At 40.9% G+C, this 16,581-nt stretch overlaps 11 non-coding genes and 2 pseudogenes across 11 annotated transcripts; 12 read left to right on the forward strand and 1 right to left on the reverse strand.

Moving 5' to 3' along the window:
* Positions 1–50: 50 nt before the first annotated feature.
* Positions 51–169, forward strand: LOC140869380 (5S ribosomal RNA). Its single transcript, XR_012146760.1, has one exon. It is a non-coding gene; the product is annotated as a 5S ribosomal RNA (ribosomal RNA).
* A 365-nt stretch (positions 170–534) lies between these two features.
* LOC140870267 (5S ribosomal RNA) lies at positions 535–653 on the forward strand. Its single transcript, XR_012147236.1, has one exon. It is a non-coding gene; the product is annotated as a 5S ribosomal RNA (ribosomal RNA).
* A 391-nt stretch (positions 654–1,044) lies between these two features.
* LOC140869354 (5S ribosomal RNA) lies at positions 1,045–1,163 on the forward strand. The gene has a single exon (XR_012146735.1). It is a non-coding gene; the product is annotated as a 5S ribosomal RNA (ribosomal RNA).
* A 399-nt stretch (positions 1,164–1,562) lies between these two features.
* On the forward strand, positions 1,563–1,681 carry LOC140868884 (5S ribosomal RNA). The gene has a single exon (XR_012146283.1). It is a non-coding gene; the product is annotated as a 5S ribosomal RNA (ribosomal RNA).
* A 400-nt stretch (positions 1,682–2,081) lies between these two features.
* Positions 2,082–2,200, forward strand: LOC140870312 (5S ribosomal RNA). The gene has a single exon (XR_012147279.1). It is a non-coding gene; the product is annotated as a 5S ribosomal RNA (ribosomal RNA).
* A 399-nt stretch (positions 2,201–2,599) lies between these two features.
* LOC140868834 (5S ribosomal RNA) lies at positions 2,600–2,718 on the forward strand. Its single transcript, XR_012146235.1, has one exon. It is a non-coding gene; the product is annotated as a 5S ribosomal RNA (ribosomal RNA).
* A 398-nt stretch (positions 2,719–3,116) lies between these two features.
* On the forward strand, positions 3,117–3,235 carry LOC140869196 (5S ribosomal RNA). The gene has a single exon (XR_012146583.1). It is a non-coding gene; the product is annotated as a 5S ribosomal RNA (ribosomal RNA).
* A 396-nt stretch (positions 3,236–3,631) lies between these two features.
* On the forward strand, positions 3,632–3,750 carry LOC140867963 (5S ribosomal RNA). Its single transcript, XR_012145401.1, has one exon. It is a non-coding gene; the product is annotated as a 5S ribosomal RNA (ribosomal RNA).
* Positions 3,751–4,149: 399 nt separating this feature from the next.
* Positions 4,150–4,268, forward strand: LOC140869356 (5S ribosomal RNA). The gene has a single exon (XR_012146737.1). It is a non-coding gene; the product is annotated as a 5S ribosomal RNA (ribosomal RNA).
* Positions 4,269–4,627: 359 nt separating this feature from the next.
* Positions 4,628–4,746, forward strand: LOC140869526 (5S ribosomal RNA; annotated as a pseudogene).
* Positions 4,747–5,094: 348 nt separating this feature from the next.
* Positions 5,095–5,212, forward strand: LOC140868173 (5S ribosomal RNA). Its single transcript, XR_012145601.1, has one exon. It is a non-coding gene; the product is annotated as a 5S ribosomal RNA (ribosomal RNA).
* A 348-nt stretch (positions 5,213–5,560) lies between these two features.
* On the forward strand, positions 5,561–5,678 carry LOC140869763 (5S ribosomal RNA; annotated as a pseudogene).
* A 5,472-nt stretch (positions 5,679–11,150) lies between these two features.
* LOC140870200 (small nucleolar RNA R71) lies at positions 11,151–11,257 on the reverse strand. The gene has a single exon (XR_012147173.1). It is a non-coding gene; the product is annotated as a small nucleolar RNA R71 (small nucleolar RNA).
* Between the last annotated feature and the right edge of the window lie 5,324 nt (positions 11,258–16,581).

A 16,581-nucleotide genomic window follows, 5' to 3' on the forward strand; every position in this document is an offset into this window, starting at 1 on the left:
TTTTGTTTCTCGAATTGCGGATCGGAGGAACAGGCTCTGCACTTTTAAATGGGTGCGATCATACCAGCACTAATGCAACGGATCCCATCAGAACTCCAAAGTTAAGCGGGCTTGGGCGAGAGCAGTACTAGGATGCGTGACCCCCTGGAATGTTCTCGTGTTGCACTCTTTTTTCATTAATTTATTTTTTTATTACTCGTACTTCTTGTTCCTCCGATTCCACGCCGTCCTATTCCCGACTCTTTCAGTCCAATCCGCGGATAAAAAAGATGCAATAGGCTGAATCACATGATGTGGACCTACGATTTAAGTGACGCGGGCCGCTTCAATGGGTCCCAACGCACCATACTAGAAAAACGACCCAAAAGACCATCTTCGGGTTGGAATTTGTGCGTCTCTGTCTCTTAGACCAAGATGTGGCTGAAGCTCCCGTAACTCTCAGCCGATCAAAAGTTATGTCCGTTTGAAAGTGCAGCGCCTGTTCCTCCGATTCGCAATTCGAGAGACAAAATAACAAAAAATTCATTCACTGTTGGGTGCGATCATACCAGCACTAATGCATCGGATCCCATCAGAACTCCGAAGTTAAGCGTGCTTGGGCGAGAGCAGTACTAGGATAGGTGACCCTCTGGGAAGTCCTCGTGTTGCACCCTTTTTTCATTAATTTCTTTTTATATTACCCGTATTTATTGTTCCTCCGATTCCTCGCCGTCCTATTCCTGACTCTTACAGTCCAATCCTCGGATAGAAAAGATTCAATAGACTAAATTACACGTAGTGGACGTGCGATCGCAAGCCGCTTCGGAGGGTCCCAGCGCGCCCTACGGGAAAAATGACCCGAAAGACCATCTCCGGGATGGAAATTTTTTGTCTCCGTCTCTTAGACCGAGATGCGTGCTATAGATATCGAGACGAGCTTCGCGTGAGAAGGCTAAAGCTCCCGTAACTCTCAGCCGATCGAAATTATGTCCGTTTGAAAGTGCAGCGCCTGTTCTTTAGATCCGAAATTCGAAAGAAAAAACAACAAAGAATTCATTCACTGTTGGGTGCGATCATACTAGCACTAATAATCCGGATCCCATAAGAACTCCAAAGTTAAGCGTGCTTGGGTGAGAGCAGTACTAGGATGGGTGACCCCCTGGGAAGTCCTCGTGTTACAGCTCTTTTTCATTAATTTCTTTTTTTATTACTCGTACTTATTGTTTTTCCGATTCCTCGCCATCCTATTCTCGACTCTTACAATCCAATCCTCGGATATAAAAGATGCAATAGACTGAATCACACGATGTGGACGTGCGACCTGGGTGACGCGGGCCGCTACGGTGGGTCCCAGGGTGCCCTACGGGAAAAATGACCCGAAAGACCATCTCCTTGTTGGAATTTGTGTGTTTCCTTCTCTTAAGCCGAGATGCGCTCTATAGGTATCGAGACGAGCTTCGCGTGAGCAAGCTGAAGCTTCCGTAACTCTCAGCCGATCGAAATTTATGCCGTTTGAAAGTGCAGCGCCTGTTCCTCCGATCCGCAATTCTAGAGAGAAAACAACAAAGAATTCATTCACTGTTGGTTGCGATCATACCATCACTATTGCACCAGATCCCATCAGAACTCTTAAGTTAAGCATGCTTGGGCGAGAGTAGTACTAGGATGGGTGACTCCCTGGGAAGTCCACGTGTTGCACCCTTTTTTCATTAATTTCTTTTTTTATTACTCGTACTTATTGTTCCTCCGATTCCTCGCCGTCATATTCCCGACTCTTACAGTCCAATCCTCGGATAAAAAAGATGCAATAGACTGAATCACACGACGTGGACGTGCAATCTTGGTGAAGCGGGCCGCTTCGGTGGGTCCCAGCGTGCCCTACGGGAAAAAAGACCCGAAAAACAATCTCCGGGTAGGAATTTGTGCGTCTCCGTATTTTAGACCGAGATGCACGCTGTAGGTATCGAGACGATCTTCGCGTGAGTAGGCTAAAACTCCCGTAACTCTCAGCCGATCGAAAGTTATGCCCATTTGAAAGTGCAGCGCCTGTTCCTCTGATCCGCAATTCGAGAGAAAGAACAACAAAGAATTCATTCACTGTTGGGTGCGATCATACCAGCACTAATGCACCTGATCCCATCAGAACTCCGAAGTTAAGCGTGCTTGGGCGAGAGCAGTATTAGGATGGGTGACCCCCTGGGAAGTACACGTGTTGCACCCCTTTTTCATTAATTTATTTTTTTATTACTCGTACTTATTGTTCCTCCGATTCCTCTCCGTCCTATTCCCTACTCTTTCAGTCCAATCCGCGGTTAAAAAAGATGCAATAGACTGAATCACACGACGTGGACCTGCGATCTGGGTGACGCAAGCCGCTTCGCTGGGTCCTAGCGCACCCTACATGAAAAACGACCCGAAAGACCATCTCCGGGTTGGAATTTGTGCATCTTCGTATCTTATATCGAGATGCGCGCATAGGTATTGAGACGAGCTTTGCGTGAGCAGGCTGAAGCTCCCATAACTCTTAGCCGATCGAAAGTTATGTCCGTTTGAAAGTGCAGCGCCTGTTCCTCCGATCCGCAATTCGAGAGACAAAACAACAAAGAATTCTTTCACTGTTGGGTGCGATCATACCAGCACTAATGCACCTGATCCCATCAAAACTCCAAAGTTAAGCGTGCTTGGGCGAGAGCAGTACTAGGATGGGTGACCCCTTAGGTAGTCCTCGTGTTGCACCCCTTTTGCATTAATTTTTTTTTATTACTCGTACTTATTGTTCTTCCGATTCCTCGCCGTCCTATTCCTGACTCTTATAGTCCAATCCTCGGATAGAAAAGATGCAATAGACTGAATCACACGACGTGGTCGTGCGATCTGGGTGACGCGGGCCACTTCGAAAGGTCCCAGCGCGCCCTACGGGAAAAATGACCCAAAAGACCATATCCTGGTTGGAATTTGTGAGTCTCCGTCTCTTAGACCGAGATGTGCGCTTTAGGTATCGAGACGAGCTTCGCGTGAGCAGGCTGAAGCCCCCGTAACTCTCAGCCGATCGAAAGTTACATACATTTGAAAGTGAAGCGCCTATTCCTCCGATCCGCAATTCGAGAGACAAAAGAACGAAAAATTCATTCACTGTCTGGTGCGATCATACCAGCACTAATGCACAGGATCCCATAAGAACTCCGAAGTTAAGCATGCTTGGGCAAGAGCAGTACTAGGATGGGTGACCTCTTGAAAAGTCCTCGTGTTGCTCCCTTTTTTCATTAATTTTTTTTATTACCCGTACTTCTTGTTCCTCCGATTCCTCACCGTCCTATTTCCGACTCTTACAGTCCAATCCTCGGATAGAAAAGATGCAATACACGGAATCAAATGATGTGGACTGGGATCTGGGTGACGCGGGCCGCTTCGGTGGGTCCCAGCGCGCCCTATGGGAAAAACAACCCAAAAGACCATCTTTGGGTTGGAATTTGTGCGTCTCCGTCTCTTAGACCAAGATGCGCGCTGTAGGTATCGAGACGAGCTTCGCGTGAGCAGGCTGAAGCTCCCGTAACTCTCAGCCGATCGAAAGTTATGTTCGTTTGAAAGTGCAGCGCCTGTTCCTCCGATCCGCAATTTGAGAGACAAAACAACAAAGAATTCATTCACTGTTGGGTGCGATCATTCCAGCACTAATGCATCGGATCCCATCAGAACTCCGAAGTTAAGCGTGCTTGGGCGAGAGCAGTACTAGGATAGGTGACCCCGTAGGAAGTCCTCGTGTTGCACCCCTTTTTCATTAATTTTTTTTATATTACCCGTACTTATTGTTCCTCTGATTCCTCACCGTCCTATTCCTGACTCTTATAGTCCAATCCTCGGATAAAAAAGATTCAATAGACTGAATTACACGTAGTGGACGTGCGATATGGGTGACGCGGGCCGCTTCGGAGGGTCTCAGCGCGCCCTACGGGAAAAACGATCCAAATGACCATCTCCGGGTTGGAATTTGTGCGTCTCCATCTCTAAGACCAAGATGCGTGCTATAGGTATCGAGACGAGTTTCACGTGAGCAGGCTGAAGCTCCCGTAACTCTCAGCCGATCAAAAGTTATGTCTGTTTGAAAGTGCAGTGCCTGTTCCTACGATCCGCAATTAGAGAAACAAAACAACCAATAATTCATTCACTGTTGGGCGCAATCATACCAGCACTAATGCACCGGATCCAATCAGAACTCCGAAGTTAAGCGTGCTTGGGCGAGAGCAGCACTCGGCTGGGTGAACACCTGGGAAGTTCTCGTGTTGCACCACTTTTTTATTAATTTCTTTTTTTATTACTCATACTTCTTGTTCCTCCGATTCCTCGCCGTCCTATTCCCAACTCTTTTAATCCAATCCACGGATAGAAAAGACGCAATAGACTGAATCACAGGACGTGGACATGCGATCTAAGTGACGCGGGCCGCTTTGGTGGGTCCCAGCGCGCCCTATGGAAAAAACAACCGAAAAGACCATCTCCTGGTTGGAATTTGTACGTCTCTGTCTCTTACACCCAGATGAAGCTCCCGTAACTCTCAACCGATCGAAAGTTATGTCCGTTAGAAAGTGATGCGCCTGATCCTTCGATCCGCAATTCGAGAGACAAAACAACAAAGAATTTATTCACTGTCGGGTGCGATCAAACCAGCACTAATGCACCGGATCCCATCAGAACTCCGAAGTTAAGTGTGATTGTGCAAGAGCAATACTAGGATGGGTGAGCCCTTGGGAAGTCCTCGTGTTGCACCCCATTTTCATTAATTTTATTTTATTACTCGTACTTCTTGTTCCTCCGATTTCTCGCCGTCCTATTCCTGACTCTTACAGTCCAATCCTCGGATAGAAAAGATACAATAGACTGAATCACACGACGTGGACGTGCGATCTGGGTGACGCGTGCCGCTTCGGTGGGTCCCAGCGCGCCCTACTAGAAAAACGACCCGAAAGACCATCTCATATTCTTTCTCCGATCCGCAATTCGGTGGGTTGGAATTTGTGCGTCTCCGTCTCTTAGACCAAGATGTGCGCTGAAAGTGATGCGCCTGTTCCTCCGATCCGCAATTCGAGAGACAAAACAACAAAGAATTCATTCACTGTTGGGTGCGATCATATCAGCACTAATGCACCGGATCCCATCAGAACTCCGAAGTTAAACGTGCTTGGGCAAGAGTAGTACTAGGATGGGTGACCCCCTGGAAGTCCTCGTGTTGCACTTCTTTTTCATTAATTTTTTTTTTATTACTCGTACTTCTTGTTCCTCTGATTCCTCGCCGTCTTATTTCCGACTCTTTCAATCCAATCCGCGGATATAAAAGATGCAATAGACTGAATCACACGATGTGGACGTGCGATCTGGGTGACTCGGGCTGCTTCGATGGGTCCCAGGGCGCCCCATGGGAAAAACGACCCAAAAGACCATCTCCGGGTTGGAATTTGATCTTTTCCGTCTCTTAGACTAAGATGCGAGTTGTAGTATTGAGACGAGCTTTGCGTTTTAAAGTGCAGCGCCTGTTCCTCCGATCCGCAATTCGAGAGACAAAACAACAAAGAATTCATTCACTGTTGCGTGCGATCATACCAGCACTAATGCACCGGATCCCATTAGAACTCTGAAGTTAACCGTGCTTGGGCAAGAGCAGTACTAGGATGGGTGACACCCTGGGAAGTCTGTAGGTGATCGGTTAACTCGTGCCCGGAAACGCAACGGAAATATTAAAATTTTTAACAAAAGAGATCAAAGCACTTGTGTAGCATTCAAAATAAAACAACCAAAGGGTGTTTAGAAGTTTTACCTATCAATCTCAAAGATTGATTTATGGCTCCAACCAAGTTGATAAACAACTAGGCTCTTGAAGTTGTAGATACTATCTACAAGCTTCCAAGAGCACAACTTGCTCAAAATGGATTCAATACTTCAAGCCTTCGAATTAGGTCCACGACTAGACGATCTAGATCCGCTCTAAATATTCACTAGAATATGTAGAGAATTTTGCATTGAGATTTTCCTTTTCTTCTTCCTAAAAAATTGAAAGAAAACTTGGAGAATATTGTCAAGAAGTGTTCGGCCACTTCTCCTCCAAATTGGAATGAATAATGTGTGTATATTATTCATAATAATATATTAAAGGTAAAGGATTAAATGGATACAATTAAACCATGCATGGAAAAGTGCAAGATTTGCATGGAAAATTGCAACCCTTCTTCCAACCCTTCAAATTCCATCACACATATATATAACATTGATATATATATATATATATATTTTGAAAATATATATAATATATATACATGTTTTAGAACTTATTTAATATAATTAAACATTAAACTTAATCTCAATTAAGTTTAAATAATTAATTAAATCTAACTTGAACTCATTCAAGTCCACTAGTATATAATTATTCAATATTATATTAATTTGAGCTCTACTAGACTCAATAGTGTTTAATTAATTTAACACATGAATTAATTTAATTATTTGTACATTACAATGTCTATTAGTGCTAAATTAATTCAACTCTTGAATTAATTAATTAAGTTCAAAATAATATTTTAGAAAATCAACATTTTCACAAACTAATTATTTTAAGTCAATTTTTAATCTTGGAACACATTCACAAATGAAAATTTACTTTTCATTTAATCTCCAATTTAGAAGTCAAACTTCTAATTTATTTTACTTACAAACTCCTTTATAAGTTGTTCAACACATTGAACTAATTTTAATCTCAACGGGATCTAGAAAGCTAGTACTTGTGTGACCCTCAATGGTTCACTGATACAACTAGCAGTGGGTTCACATCTCCATGTGATTCGGGATCAACAAGTCCCTTATGTGAGCATACGCCATATAGCTCCATTTTTATTGATCAACTCCTTGATAATAAGAACGTCAGAAAACTCAAGTCTGATAGTACCCAACCAACCATGATAAACGTCTAGCAGCATCGCTTACATGACTCCCTAGGTATCAAATGATAGTGCCTGCAAGAACCAATCAATTATGGTTAGCGTACAGTACGGTCCCTTCAACTCATATATCCCGACCAATTCGACAACCATTGGTTTATCGAGAGTTGTCATTGAATCGATAACTATGTGTCATGATGTAGTTGCATCGAAAGTGTAATTCAAGAAACCCCTTTCTTAATTACCACCTACTCTGATTAGAGATTTAAAAATACGTATGCATGAGATTACATAGGATATCCATACCCGTAGGTAAGCGGTGAATCCCCGACTACAATGCATTGACTCCTATATGTTTCGTCACAACACCCAACATTGCCACTTGATAACCCCAGATGAGTCGGTAAACAAGTCAAAGTGAAGCACTAGCATATAGAGTCTCCATGTTGTCCCAAGTCATAAGGACTAATGATGTACAACCATAAACTAGGACTTCTCCACTCGATAAGTGAGAACCACTTGGAAAATCCTTTAGGGAGTGTTGTTCAGTGCACTCTACAAGGAGCACCTATTTTCATGCTTGGACATCTCCATGTCCCCTACCAATGAAACATGGTACTCACATCGCAAATACTAGTCTCAAGCTTGAGCGGCCTTTATCCTTCTTTATGGAGACTGAATCGACTAGGAACAGTTTAGAATATACAATATTCCAAATATGAGTTTCATGATAGTCATCACATGACCATCTCATATTCTTTCTACTATTTATATATTCAAGGGCTTATCTATGCAGCTTGCATTGATTTACAGATAAAGATTTGCCAAATTAAATAATGTCAAATATTATTAAAATAAATATTGTCATACAAGAGTTCTCTTAAGAACCATCGGCCAACACATTGGCTCGACCGGCACCTACTCTAACAATCTCCCACTTGCACTAGAGCCAACTACCCATATTCTTCAAACCCATTGATTCGCGATGCGTTTCGAACAATGGTACTGGTAAAGGCTTAGTTAGTGGATCAACAACATTATCTGCGGAGGCGACTCTGTCTAACAAGACATCTCCTCGTTCCACAATTTCTCGGATGATGTGGTATTTTCTCAGTACATGTTTGGATTTCTGATGAGACCTTGGTTTTTTTCCTGAGCAACGACACTAGTGTTTTCGCAGTACATCGGGACTGGATCAACTCCATTAGGAATAACGCCCAACTCTTGGACGAAATTCCTAATCCAAATAGCTTCCTTTGCAGCATCTGATGCAGCAATATATTATGCCTCAATGGTTGAATCCGCAGTGCTGTTTTGTTTGGAACTCTTCCAACAAACAGCAGCACCATTGAGCATGAATATAAAACCGGAAGTTGACTTCGAATCATCAACATCGCTTTGGAAGCTAGAGTCGATATAGCCTTCCAAATTTAGTTCTCCACCCCCATAAACCAAGAACATATTCTCAGTCCTTTTCAAATACTTGAGAATGTCTTTCACAGCTTTCCAGTGTGGAAGACCAGGGTTTGATTGATATCTACTTGTAACACTAAGTGCATAGGCCACGTCAGGACGTGTAGATATCATCGCATACATGATACTACCAATTGCAGATGCATATGGAATGCGTGTCATCGCCTTTATCTCTGCATCATTCTTGGGAGACATGGACTTGGATAGAGACACGCCATGACACATTGGTAGATGTCCTCCCTTAGACTCATCCATCGAGAACCTCTTCACGATGGTATCAATGTATATGGACGGGGTGAGACCAAGCAATCTTTTCGATCTATCCCGATAGATTTGTATTCCTAATACAAAAGATGATTCACCAAAGTCCATCATTGAGAACTTACTCGATAACCATACTTTAGTTGATTGCAACATTCCTACATCATTCTCAATGAGTAGAATGTCATCAACATAAAGTAATAGGAATGTCACAGCACTCCCACTGACCTTCTTATACACACAGGGTTCCTCAGGATTCTTAGTAAACCCAAACTCTTTGATTGTACCATCAAATATGAGGTTCCAGCTCCTAGATGCCTGTTTGAGACCATAAATAGATCTCTGAAGTTTTCATACTTTATGCTCACTTCCGATAGATGTGAACCCTTCAGGTTGAGACATGTAAATTTCTTCCTTAATATCCCCATTAAGAAAAGCTGTCTTCATGATAGGAGTCGTTTTTGTGCGTTATTTTTGCTTGTTTTGTGTTTGTTTTGCATTAGTTTCATTTTCGTTGTGTCTGTTTTTACCATTCTTGTTTCGTTTATTGTTTTAAAGTTTTTTTGTAGTCACTTCTCTGGTTTATTTATTTTTATTGCAGGAAATCACCAAGAAATGTTGATACTTGGTGAGAAGGTGATGCACAATTGAGGCGGTGAGGATAGCGCAAGAAGAAAAACACATTTCTGGAAAAAGACGAGGCACCCACGAGGCAATTTTCTACCGCGCGGGCGCACTCATCATTTGTAAAACAGTAGCTGGCAGAAAGGCATGGAGCCCACGCGGCAATTTTCTACCGCGCGGGCGCAACCACGAACTTGGGAAATAGGAGTAGCCAAATTTTCAGGCGCCCGCGCGGTAATTTTCTACCGCTCGGGCGCGATGCGCTGACGTGAAATTTTATTTTATTTTTATTTTTTAGAGAGTTTATCTCGGGAAGGATTCTTGGGGGACTTTAAAAACAATTCTTTCTTTAGTTTTTGAGGGGAGAGACGGACGCACATCAGGAGGCAGACGGCGGCTGAGCAATTCAAGATTTCTCTTCTCCGTTGGGAGTTTTTCTTTTCTTCTCTTCTGAATTTTTATGTTAAACACTTTTGAGATTGAATTTTTGTAATGAATTCCAGTAGCTAAGTTTTTATTTTGTTGGAATCGAGGGGATCCTAACCCCGAAACACTGTAGTGTGATTGAATCACCGGACGTATTGAGATTTGATTTATGTTTATAATTGATTTTATCATGTTTTTCTTTCTATGTTGATGATTAGCTACCCTTAACATAGATTCGTAAATTGTGAATTGCTATCGAGAGATAGGTTCCTAATTAGGACGAATGATAGAATCCATGGACTTAAAATATGCATAGAGATATGGTATTTAGTACATGTTGATAGCCATAGACCACCAGATTGAAAGTTGTAGAATTCATAGAACGCAAAGCAATCAGTCATGATAAATAATTAAAGAGATTTAATTATTTCACTGATTTGATTAGTTTGACATCACCTCGAGAGAGAGTGTCAATGTTACAGGAATTTCTGTCAAATTTATAAGAATAAATTAAATTCCAATCGTCCAGTTCAATTAGGGGAAAGGTGAACCGAAATTCCAACAAAATCATTTTGAATTGGTGTTCTTCAGTCTGAGAATTGATTGTTTGGTTGTGAAATCCACTTTTATTTACGTTGAGTTCTTAATTAATTTTAAATGTTAGATAATTCCAAAATCAAATTTGAGATACTTTGTGTAGTTGAAAATCAACGAGACAAATTACTATTGTTAGTCCCTGAGGACGATACTCGTACTCAGTACATTTTATTATAACTTGAATCGTGCACTTGCGATTATTATCGACTGGATTTGAGAGATTTTTAAAGAAAATTTAAGTGTTAGTATTCCGTCGATCAAGTTTTTGGCGCCGTTGCCGGGGACTAAATAGATTTTAATTTGTTTTATTTGATTTTTCTCTATTACAATTTTAATCACTCATTTCCATCTGTGGATTGCAGGATTCTCTTGCAGTACATGCAACACTCACCTGAGGAACTATTGCCTTTTTCAGAAATCGAGAGAACTTTTCATAGGAGAAGAAGGAAACAACAACAACAAGAAATGGAAGAAGAACATGAACAGGAACAACCAGTTTACAGATCCATGATGGATCTTGCCTTGCCAAACATTGAAGGTGCTAGACCAAACATCATCCGGCCAACTGAAGCAGCTAATCACTTTGATATAAAGCCGGTCATTCTTCAAATGATTCAGAACACACTTCAATTTGGTGGGAGTGTCATTGATGAACCATATGTACACATCACAAATTTTCTGGAAATTTGTGATACATTCAAGATACAGGGAGTTTCTGATGACGCTATTCGGTTGCGTTTATTCCCTTTTTCACTACGAGACAAGGCGAAAGCATGGCTAACAAATTTACCTGCAGGTTCCATCACAACTTGGGATGATTTGGCGAAGTCTTTCCTCAGCAAATACTTTCCACCATCTAAGTCAATGAAGCTGAGAGCTGATATCACAACTTTTTCCCAAGGAGAACAGGAAACGTTTTACGAAACATGGGAGCGCTACAAGGATCTACTGCGGAGATGTCCACACCACCAATTACCAGAGGGTCTTGTGGTACAAACTTTTTATTATGGTCTTTCTCACTCAAATCGTACCATGTTAGATGCAGCTGCAGGTGTAAATCTTCTGCGAAAATCGTCAGAGGATGGCTTTGAATTAATCAAGGAAATGGCATCTAGTAGCTATCATCCTCAATCTGAAAGGGGTGCTGCCCGGAAATCTACTGGAATTCATCAAATTGATGCATTCACATCAGTGGCTGCTCAACTTGAAGTCATGAACAAAAGGATTGAGGAACTAAGCATGGGAAACTTTGTGATGCGAGTACAAGAAGTGTGGTGTGAAAAATGTGGTGCAGAGCATTTCACGAATGACTGTCAAACATTTTCTCAACCGGAGGGAGTTATGGCAAGTCACATGGGAAATCAAAATCGCCCAAGGAATGACCCATTTTCGAATTCATACAATCCAGGGTGGAGACACCATCCAAATTTCTCGTGGGGTGGACTGAATAATAAAGCATATGGGAATCAGAACTACAGCAGGCAGCCTCAAGAGGAGAAATCAAGCTTGGAGCAGATGATGCAGAAGTTTATATCATCTACTGAAACCCGCATGCAGAATCAAGATGCATCGATAAAGAATCTGGAGAATCAAATAGGGCAATTGGCCAAATAAATTTCCAGCAGAGATCAGGGTACTTTGCCAAGTGACACTGAGAAGAATCCGAAGGAACAGGTGAAAGCAATTGAATTAAGGAGTGGAAAGACGGTCGAGCCTGAACCAAAAAGCGAGAAAGAGCCAGAAACAGTTACATCAGAAAAAACTTCAGGCAAGTCGTCTATCTTAACACCCCCATCCACTTCACAATCAAAAATTTTTGTGCCACCACCTTTTCCTGCAGCTCTTAAGAAGGCCAAGCTAGACTCTCAGTTTGGTAAATTCTTAGAAGTGTTTAAAAAATTGAATATCAATATACCCTTTGCTGATGCACTGATACAAATGCCAAGTTATACGAAATTCTTGAAGGAGATCCTCTCTAACAAGAGGAAATTGGAGGAGCATGCGATGATAAGTCTGACGGAAAACTGCTCGGCACTGGTGCAGAATAAAATCCCACTAAAGCAAAAGGATCCAGGGAGTTTCTCTATACCTTGTGTAATTAATGATGCTCAATTTCATAAGGCTTTGTGTGATTTGGTGAAAGAGTGGGTGCCCGGTGAGCCAACTTGTGGCTAAGGGCTTTGATGACTCTATGTATAAACAATCTTTTGTTTAATATAATTTACACTTTTATAATGGCAATGACTTTATCTTTCTTCATATTGTTATATTGTGATATACTATTGTTGTTTTGATAAAGACCTTGAATATACTATAGTGTATGTAAGATGTGGTAGTGCATGGGGATGACTATCATGAAACACATCTTATAGTCACTGTATATTCTAAACAGTTCCTAGTCGATTGAGCCGTCTGTTAATAAGGATAAGGATCGCTCGAGATTAAGACTAGCATTTGCGATGCCGAGTACCACGTTTCATTGGTATGGAACATAGAGATGTTCAAAGCATGCAAATGGATATTCATACGATGAATGATCGAACTACCCTATCCGGACTTTCCAAGTGGTTATCACTTATCGAGTGGATAAAGTCCGCGGTTTTGGTTGTACACCATTAGTCCTTACTACTTGAAACATCATTGAGACTCTATATGCTAGTACTGTACTTTGACTCGTTTACCGACTCTATTGGGGTCATCAGGTGTCGGGATTGGGTACAGTTACGACACATATAGGAGTCGATGCTTTATTGTCAAGGATTCACCACATACTTGCGAGTGTGGATATCCTATGCAATCTGAGGAGATATTAGTGTGACGAATCTCTTGCCAGAGTACATGATGTGTTTTAAGAAATGGTTTCTTAGTAGCACATGCGATGTTACTATTTGATCTTCAAGATGTATTGCATAGTTATCAAATCTCGAACGACTCTCGATTTACCAATGGTTGTTGATTCGATCGGGATATATGGATGAAGGGACTGTACTGTATGCTAACCAAAATCTATTGGTTCTTGCAGGAACTATCAGTGATACCTAAGGAATCATGGGGCGATGTTGCTAGGCGCTCTTACCATGATTCGATGGGCAAGTCGGAAATTGTTGTTCCGAGTCACAAGGAGTTGTGAGCCCACGGCTAGCTGTATCCCTGAATCATTGAGGGTCACACAAGTAATGGATTTTTAATCCCCGTTGAGATAGTTAAATTTAATGAGTTAAATTTAATGAACAAAGAAGTGGGACTTCTTATTTAAGAGTAGAGGGAGTAAGATTTCCTAAAATGACATAGAGATGGGCATTTTTGGAAATCACTGAATTCGAATTCAGAAAATTTATCTTGACTTTAAAAGGTGCAGAAATGGTTTCTGTGCACATTGGTGAAATTAGTTTATCAATCTGAGTCACGATGAATTTTATATTAGTTTCTGAACATGCGGGCTTTTCTTGTCAGGCTTGAACTTATGACTAATGGGCCCTAAGCTGTTAGCAGCCCACATTATAAATAAGTTATTGCAGTACAGAAATTACACAACAGTGGCTCACAATTTTCGAAAAACCCTAGCTGTGTTTTTAAAAAGTGGCCGCCCCCTTTCTCCCCTATCTGCTCTGAAAATTCCAGCCTGTGAATTTTGAATTTGCAGTCTGGTTTAACGGATCAAATTCGTTAATTCTCTTCGTAGAAACTTCTGATAGATTTTCTAGTGCAATCTATCAGAGGGATTAAATTTCCGTTCGTGGACCTGATTGAAGAATTGTTCGTCCATCAGTTCCTGGGATATACAACAAGAGCAGAGCAATCTGTTGGTGTCCATAATCTCGATTCGAGATTGGAGGTAAAAATTTAATTATGATTTAATTTTTACACGCACAATTTAATCGTAAAGTTTTGATACCCATTATGGAATCGTTTCATATAAAATTTTTAAACTTCCGCTGCACCGGGTATCAATTCTGATTGATCTGATCACGGTTCTCCAACAGTGGTATCAGAGCCAGGTTGCTCAGATCAAGCGATTAAATTAATCGATTGTACAAAAAAATTTTTTAAGCCTCGGTATTTGAAACAAAATAAATTTTTTAAAATAAATTTTTTTTTCCGGGCAAAACACGGGCAGCGATTGGATCGCTGCCCGAGGGGTGCAGCGAGGGTCGCTGCCCTAGGGGCAGCGACGGGCTGCCCGGCCCGAGCCCCATTGGGGCGCGGGCAGCCCGGGAGCGTCCCGGTCGGCCCTGGAAAAATTAATTTCTTTATTTTAAATTAAAATTTTAATATGTTAAAATTCTATTTTTGGTCCGATCAAAAATTGTTTTGATTGGTCCACGAGGCGTCGGATCGAATTGTTCGAGTTCGAAAATTTTAAAATTGATTTTTGGATAAATTTGAATTTTTGGAAAATTTATAGATTTTATCCGTTAAATCAGATTTTATGAAATTAATTATTTTTGGTACAATTGATGATAAGATATGATCTTATGGAAATATTGAGTAAAATATGATTTTATGTATAAAATTGGATTTTATATGTAAAATATGATTTTATTTGATAAAAAGATAAAATATGATTTTGTATGTAAAATAAGATTTTATATATGGAATATGATTTTATCCTTTTAATTTAAATTGCCATTGCATGTTATCCAATAAATTAATTTTGAATTAAATATTATTGAATAAGGATGATCGATTGCCATGACCAATTTTGTAGGTGTATGTTAGGAATTTACATTTGTTTTTATTGTTGTTGGATTTATTAATGGGCCTGGTTTATGGCCCAATATGAATTGTCATATGTAATAAAAGTGGGCCTGGTTTATGGCCCGTTCCCACCCCTTAAAATGTATCCCCTACTTGTCATAGTTATTTATTGTAAATACATTAGATTTAGTGGGAGATGAAGATTTGAAGACGGAGGTGGGCCCAGCAGACAATAAAGACTGAAGAAATGTAAATTGGAAGCTCAATGTAATAGGATTGCATTGCATACCTGCATATTACCTAGGATTGGACTTAGACTCGTGATTGGCAACCACGGGTCGATTAGAAATGAAATCGATCATCCTATATAATATATGATATTATCGTTGTATGCATGTTTTAAACTAAATTGTATGAATCCTGCAAGCATACAAATTTTAAATGATGAGACAAATTTTCAAAATTAAAATCCCTCATTTTAAATATGATTTAAAATTGATATCAAGATAAATAAAGGAAATTTAAATATTGTTTAAATGTTCCTACCTTCCATCAACGATCAATGTATGAGATGCTACCCGCGGATACGGTCCGGCTCATATTATTGGGGGGGCCCGTTCGTCGGAAAGCTGTACATTGGATCGACAAATGTTGTAAGTTGGGTGGAACTCCCATGGGATCGGCTCATATTATTGAGGGATCCAATTGGCGACCGTCCATCACAAATTAATATTGATGGGTCATCTTGACATGTCACAATAAAAGGCGTCATATTATTGGGCCCTTATTGGACATGAGGTAAAAACGTGGAGGTTGATTTGGAAACAATTGGGCTCTACCTTTTGAAAATTATGGTTGGCTGATATTATTCGGGACCATAGTTTGTCAATTAGACTCCATGTTCCCACTAAGGAAAACAGTTTCCCGTTTTCACTAGAGGGTAGTGAAATCGTTAAAATAGTGGGAGTGAGATTCATAAAATAAATTTCGCCTATTTTATGTCTTAGTAAATTAATTAAACAATCACTGATAATTGTCTGTTTTTTTTCAGTATTTCATAAAGATGAATTCGCGCAATCCACTATTCTCTATTCTCGAACAAAATAAACTGACTAGCGCAAACTATACGGAATGGTTCCGTAAGTTGAAGATTGTCTTGACCTCGGAGAAGATGCTCTACGTGTTAGAAAAATCTCCTCCGAAGGAAGCACCAACTGGCATAAGTCCGGAAGAGTTGGCCAAACTTGATACATGGTGGGACCATGATATCAAGGCCAAATGCTATATGCAAGCCTCGATGTCTGATGAACTCCAGAGGCGATTTGAGGACACCGTGAATGCTGCTGACATTCACGTACAACTCAAGGAACCTTTTGGGGCTCAATCGAGAGCTGAAAGGTTTGCTACTGTAAAAGAGCTAATGACGTGTCGCATGCGTGAAGGGACTTCGGTCCGTGATCATGGGGTACGAGTGATTTGGCTCATACAGAAGTTGGTAATGCTTGATTTGGTGTTGGAGCATGAACTCAACGTGGACTTATTACTTCTCTCTGTTCGTTCTTTGTTTGACGGATTTGTGGTGAATTTCAATATGAACAAG

The sequence above is a fragment of the Henckelia pumila genome, chromosome 4 (genome assembly GCF_033568475.1).
Source record: "Henckelia pumila isolate YLH828 chromosome 4, ASM3356847v2, whole genome shotgun sequence".
NCBI classification, from domain to species: Eukaryota; Viridiplantae; Streptophyta; class Magnoliopsida; order Lamiales; family Gesneriaceae; genus Henckelia; species Henckelia pumila.